Source organism: Chinchilla lanigera, unplaced genomic scaffold (genome assembly GCF_000276665.1).
Source record: "Chinchilla lanigera isolate Chin_1 unplaced genomic scaffold, ChiLan1.0 scaffold00069, whole genome shotgun sequence".
Lineage (NCBI taxonomy): Eukaryota > Metazoa > Chordata > Mammalia > Rodentia > Chinchillidae > Chinchilla > Chinchilla lanigera.
Window position 1 is genome coordinate 9,802,492 of NW_004955470.1, and position 6,564 is coordinate 9,809,055.

The 6,564-nt window shown below is 56.6% G+C and overlaps 1 long non-coding RNA gene across 2 annotated transcripts; it reads left to right on the forward strand.

The window, feature by feature from the left end:
• Window positions 1-1,787: 1,787 nt before the first annotated feature.
• Window positions 1,788-6,253, forward strand: LOC102023578. 2 transcript variants are annotated; one of them, XR_263481.1, is made up of 6 exons: window positions 1,788-1,883; window positions 2,342-2,827; window positions 3,485-3,746; window positions 4,001-4,213; window positions 4,827-4,995; window positions 5,674-6,253. It is a non-coding gene; the product is annotated as an uncharacterized LOC102023578 (long non-coding RNA). The 2 variants fall into 2 exon arrangements; XR_263480.1 differs by having other exon boundaries at window positions 4,837-4,995.
• The last annotated feature ends 311 nt before the right edge of the window (window positions 6,254-6,564 follow it).

Sequence of the window (6,564 nt, forward strand, 5' to 3'; positions counted from 1 at the left end):
GAGTCCAAGTTTGCAACACGGAATGATGACACATCTCCGCTCCCTTTACGTGCCCTTCCCCTCTCTTCCCTTCCCCTTTCCTTGAGAGGAAACAGCAGAAATAAGTGAAGAATACAGAAAATCATCTTTCCTCACTCCATTCTACAAACCTAGAGAAACTACTATCCAGTTACAAATACCAGAGAGGCAGAACTTAGCAAAATCCATATAAATTCCGCCTGGGCAGTGTTCACTGGGGCACAGGGTGCTGTGTTATAGCAACACGTAAAGGTGGAGGAGACAGGAAGTGGGCTGAGAATGTCCATATCTCAGTGTGGCCAGGGGGTCTGAGCTGTGTCCAGGTCACCCCTCTCTCAGATCTCATGGGCTTTCACGTGGCAATGCCGTTATTCAACATGGCGCCTATGGGGACAGAGCCCTGGAACTGGAACTGTCTCAGCCTGCAAATGGCATCCCTTTACCCGCAGGCCTCCAGGCAGAACAAGTTAGATGACACTGAGCTACTTGCAGGCTGCTCAGGAAGGAAGGGGCCCAGACATAGTGAGCAGGACACCTCCTACAGTGTCCACCAGTGGTCAGGCTCCTCACTGCGACCAGATGCTCTTGTGACCCACCCCCTTCACAACTGTCAGCCGCTGTCCCTTCTGACAAGTGGCCAGTCCTATTGCTTCAGGAGCAGTGACCTCCTGTGACCCAAAGGCCACACGATGAGCTAGGGTTGCTCATCACTGCACCCAGGAGCACCGCCAACACTGCTGTCTGGCCCAAAGACACTGATAAATATCTGCCATGCCAAGGTCACCGGCAAAACGTCCAAGTGACAGGAGGGCAAAACTGGTCGTCCAGAACGGCTACCAGCACTGAAGTCAGCACTCTACCCCCAGCTGGGGGTAAAATTGCAAATGCTGAGGAACCCTGGCGAGTAGGGTAGAGCTGAGGCTCTACCAGAGGACAGGAGGGCAGAGGCAGGGAGCCTCTCCAGGGTTCCCTGCTCAGGGACAAAGCTTCTGGCCTGGGGAAGGGAAGGGCGTGCATGGGAAGCCATGTGTGGGCACAAGGTAGAGCCTGGGGGGCATGGAACCTGAGGAAAGGGGCTCGCTCTGCCTCCAGCAGTGCTCCCTGAGAAGTGGCCTCAGCTCCCAGATGTGCCCGGATGGTCGACAGCGCAGTCAGGGAAGAAAGCATGCAGACTCACTGTGTGCAGCTTCCATCTCCTGGACACAGAGAGAGCCGCTGGCTGAGGCCGCACAGGGTGGCACCGGGAGGCCCAGAACCTCCCACCTGCCTGCCCCTGAGGCCCAGAAAGGTCCCTGAGGACCTGACCCTGGCGATTTGATGGCTTCTCCACCTTGGAAAACGTGACTTTTCTCTATGTCTTTCACAGCAATCCAAGGAGTCCGTGCCCAGCAGCACCAGGCAGTGCTGGGCCCCTCCGCCTCCTACTTCCATACCAGACGTGAAACAGGAGGTGCCCTCCACGGACCTCCTCAGCCCGGGGACAAGGACAGCAACCTGGACAAGGAGGCCCACGTTTGAGGTTCCGAGCACAGGCTGGGCCCCCGGGGTCACCTGTGCGGCGCTGCCAGTGCCTGACTGAAGGCTGCAGGAGGGGCTGCCAAGTCCCTGCTCTGTCACGGAGCCCCCAAGCCGCGCCTTCTCCTGTACTGCGAGGTCACTGCCTGTCAGCCAGGACTCTTGGGGTGCTGCCAGCACCACAGTGATCACGTAGGTCATACCCGGCTGCACACACCGAGCGTGGAAGGTCTCACAACTGGTCTGAGGTCGCCAGTGCTAGGAGGCCCAGTGGTGGCATTCGCTTCCCAGGGCCTAGACTGGGTCTGGGGACAGATGCACCCTTGGCTTCCACGTGCCACAAAGCAGAGGTGAGTTGTAGTACACACCAAGAATGGGTGCGCTTGTGCTAGGCCTCATCCATCCTCCCTTCCTCGCTTGCTTCCTTCCCTCCCTCCCTCCTTCCCTCCTCCTTCCCTCCCTCCTTCCCTCCCTTCTTTCTTCCCTCCTTCCTTCTTTCTCCCTCTTTTCCTTCCTTCCTTGCCTATAAACAGGAAGCGCCCTGTCCTCCTGTGGCAAAGGCCATACTATATGTTCTCTAAAGTCTCCTAATATGCTTGGTGACAAAATAGAAAAATCAGAACCTTCATTCTCTTTTCTTAGAACTGATCAGTTTATTTTTGAACAGACACTAGCTGATCCTGTTGTTAAAGAGCCACCTCGCTTGCTGACCCACATGCCGGCTATTTCCCTACCTTGCTTTTCACCCTCTACCTTTTCCTTCACAGTATCTCCCCAAGGTCGGTTTTATTGATGCCGGTTTTTACAGGCTGCAAAAGACGCCCAGGAAGAGAGATCACTCTTTCTACAATTACACCACTACTAAGTGCCGGAATGGAAATGCAGAGATTGGAAGGATCCAAACCCAGGTTCCCACACAGGACGGAAGTTCCCGCCCTCCGGCCAGAACCGATGGGAATTTGACACAGGCGAAGCGCATGCGTGGCAAGCTCCGGGCTCTTCCTGAGGATGTGCCAGAGACCCGTTTGCTGCACACTGTTTGAGAGAAGCCTAGAAACCCTCAGGGCGCCACCCCCCACCCGGTCTGGACCCAGTCTAAGGGTCCCTGTCCTAAGCATTTGTCCCCCTGAGCACCAGACCCCTGGTCTCTCCACACCATTGCAGAGAGGACAGCGCCACCCACCCAGCGCCTCCTGCAGCAGACAGAGGCCCGGCTGGGACACCCCAAACTTCCTCCGCTCCTCCACCCAGCTCCTATCAGTAACTGAGAGACCAGCGACTTTGAGGCTGTGCCGTAAGACACTTTTATTTACCTACTTAGAACATGGAGTTGGCTGAGGTCAGAGCCAGGCAGGAGAGGCACCAGCCAGGAGCTCTGGTCCGGGCTGTGCCACTCGAAGGAAGAGCAGGACTCCGGGTGCAGGGGTGCGAGGGGGCACCTCGGTGTCTTGTTCAGAAAAGTACCATGTCCTTCGGGGAAGGAAGGTTTGGACAGGGAAAGATCGAACCTCTTACGTGAAATAGGAGCTCGCGAACGTTCAAGTGTGGCCAGGCCACTAAATAATTAATCAAGCGCAGGCGGTGGCAGTTTGAAATGTAAATGTCCGTGTGGCCCTGGAGGAGGATGTGCGCAGAATGTCGAGCGCCTGCGCCCTGCCTGCGCAGGAAGGCGGGCAGGTGAGGCTTCCAACAAAGGACCCAGCACCCCTCATTCCTGACTTTGACCTGCAGTTCACTTTCATGTCCCTGTCCCCAAAGAGATGTTAAAAAATGATGAAGCGCTGGCTGGCGGTGGGGGAGGGAAGCGAAGCAGTCGGGAGCCCTATTACCTGACAGCCAGGCTGTGGGTGACACCCCTGAGACACCTCTCCCCGGTGCTCTCCCGCTCCGCGGATAAAAAGGGCACCTTTTGTCTCTTCTCCTCCCCCTTCCCTCCCAAACTCTCTGCCAGCCACTCAAAGGTGGGGAGCAGCTGCACACCAGGAACAAAAAAGAAGATTGACTGTGGAATGCTGCAGATGAGAGACTCCTTCACCTTATCAAGCTGCAGCTTCAAAAACAAGTAAATAAAATCCGGAGAAGACACAGCGCCTCCTCTCTTTACTAAACACTGATCAAAATCCTCTATCCTGGAAAAGATTCGGCAGCTCGGCCCCGCGGGCCTGGTGTCTAGGGTGGCAGGCGTGCAGCCCCAGGCAGCCGGTGCGCGTCAGGTGAGGAATGTGCGTGGCTCCTCTCTTTCCTCATCACCAGCCTTCGCTGGCAAGACTGCTGCCAGCCCGCTAGCCTCCCGGGGCCTCTCCTGGCACCCACTCTGCACTGTACATAAACATGTGATGGGACAATCTGGGGAATGCTTAATTTTCTAAAATTTATCACAGTGAAAGACCCATTGTTACTCCTCCTCCTCCAGACACTCCCCTCGCTTCAGACACACTCATCCCACTTTTCCTTCCCCTTCCTGCAGCAGCTCTGAAGTCCTCTGTCTCAAGCGTCATCAGCTGCACCACCTTAGCTGCCTGGATGACCTGAGCGGATTCACGACATTGGCGTGCTGTGGTCATTTTGGCTTTGGGGAGCAGTCAGCAGCCAGATCCGGTGAACAGGGTGGACGGGGCACAGTGCGGTGTTTTCCTGAGCTGCCTCTCCGCTGGATGGCACCGGGCAGCCGCAGAAAGTGGTAAGCTCTCTGGGACACGCGTGTTCAGAGCGAGTGGGAGTATTCGGAGGGGGACTCACAACATTGCGTCTTACTGTAATGCTTTTAATTTAAGCACTCACCATGTGTTTCCACCTCCCTTTCCATGTTGCTGAGTCACACCTGCCTGCCTCCCACACACGCAGGACGGCGGCCTCTGCTGTCCTCAGCTCAGGAGCAATGTGCGGTCACAGGCTGAGAGGCAGTCAGTTGGGGAAACAGCTGTGCTCCAAGGTAGCAAGAGCCCAGGGTGCCAGGCAGGGTGGTCAGAGGGGCAGTGCCAGGGGGATGGGCACAGGTAGAGATGGAGGAAGGGACAGGACCTGCTGGGCCCCAGGGCAGCAGCTGGTGGGGGGGCAGTGGCTGGGCAGCCTCCCTGTGGCGGTGGCTGGGGCACCTGTGAGTGTCCTCATTTTGCTCCCTAGGCCAACCTCGGTGCCCAGGCCGAGTGGCCAAGTTCGGGGCCCTGGGCTCAGTCATGGAGGTTCTGGCTTGTCTTCCTTCCCCACCCCTCGCGGGCTCTGCTGCCCCTCTGCCCCTTGCCCCCTCTTGCCCCTTCCCTTCCTCCTATGCCTCCCTCTCCTTTCCTTTTTAGGCCTTTTCAGCTTCCTGATCTTTCTGCCCTGGAACAAAACCATCCATGCCTGTCCCTCCGGAAGTCCACACCCACCCCAGCCTCGCCGTAGCTCTGCCGATTTTCTGACTGTGTTGGTCACAGCACGACACCCACAACCTGAAGGAGGAGAGCTCTCCTGATGGTGAAGGTAGAGCTCGGGTGCGGGGAGGGAGACTGGCCTTGGGGTGAAGCCTGCCCAAGTGCAGGGCCTGATTAGGTTCTGTGTTAATACACAGCCGGCGCCCCAGCCCCGCCCTGGGGACTCACATTAAGCCGGCAGGGCTTTGGGTCTGCACTGTAGACCTTCTCCCCCATGTACACGCAAAGTGTTAAATGGTACCAAGCACAATCAAAGGTCAAAGTGAGGCCCCACCCCAGCGGGCCTCGCCCCCTGCTTGCTTTTTATGTATTCCTATTCATTCACCTACTCGGCTGGCGCTGGGAGGCAACCTGCTCTTTGAACGCATTTCAGAGTCGATGTGTCTCCTCACATCCCTGAGTGCACAGAGCAGAGCCGCACGCACAGCGGGAGCAGGTCCAAGTGTCTCTGCTCCCGGCTCACGTGGCCTTAAATTGGGCTTCACTGCCAGGCTTGCATAATTACCCCCAGTGGTCAGAAGTGGTGGAAGGTGGCCAGAGTCGGGTATGAGGATGATCCCAGGGATTTCGCCTTAGAGCCACGGTGGCACTTGAACAGGAGGACCCCGAGAGGCCAATCCGGGGGAGAAGAGCCCCCGCTGCCCATCCACCTTGGGAACACAGGGGGGTGGCAATGTGGGCTGCACTAACCTGCACTATCCCCGGCGCTGGGGTCTGCCCACTACAGGCAGCCCGGGGCCCTGAGCTGCCCAGGGGTGAAGTCCCAGGTGTGCCCCAGGCCTCCTACAGATGACTCCAGTGATAGCAGGACCCCGAGGACAGTCGGCCCCCACGCCCACAGCGCCAGCCTTTTGGATGCACCCACCACAGGTGGAAACTGCTGATCACTGCAGCCTGTTCGTCCACCCTCTCCAAACCTCATGGCATAAGAACCATCTCCATAGCCCACACCGCATATCAACAGTCCCACGCCATCCCACGATGGCGCAGCTCACACAGGAGGACGTGCGCAGGGGGCATGCAGATACTGCTTCTAGGAGGCACCCATGCACAAGGGCTGTGAGATCTAAGCAGGCACCTGCAGCTAACACTCCTCCCTGGATGCCGAGGGATGTGCAGAACCCCTGTCTCTGCTAGAGCTGTGGCCGTCTATAGTGACTCTCTCACTCTTGTAACTAAGAAGTTAAAATGTGATATCCTTTTTTGTGTGAAATATAATTCAAGAAAAATTAAAATGTTTCCATGTCAAAAGAGCACACTCAACCCCCTTCATATATTTAATGAATATATATTACTCAAAAATAAATAGTAACAGTAAAATGCTTACGTTCATATTTTTGTGAGTCATAGATAAAACACACAGTGTGGAATATTTCCGGGACTGGGTCAGGATGACCTTCCACGTACCCTCTCATTGATGTCACAGTGTCTCTCTGCCCGCACACAGGCTCTGCTTGGCCCTGAGGACATGCACGTGGCCTCTGGTGTCGCATCCTCTGCACAGCCGGCAAGCCTCCACCTGCTCCGTGCTGCTGTCCACACCGCCCTGCAGTGACACCTGTCACTGTGTCCCTTTGACTGCGTCGGAGAGGGCCCTCGAGACACCACCATCCTTCAC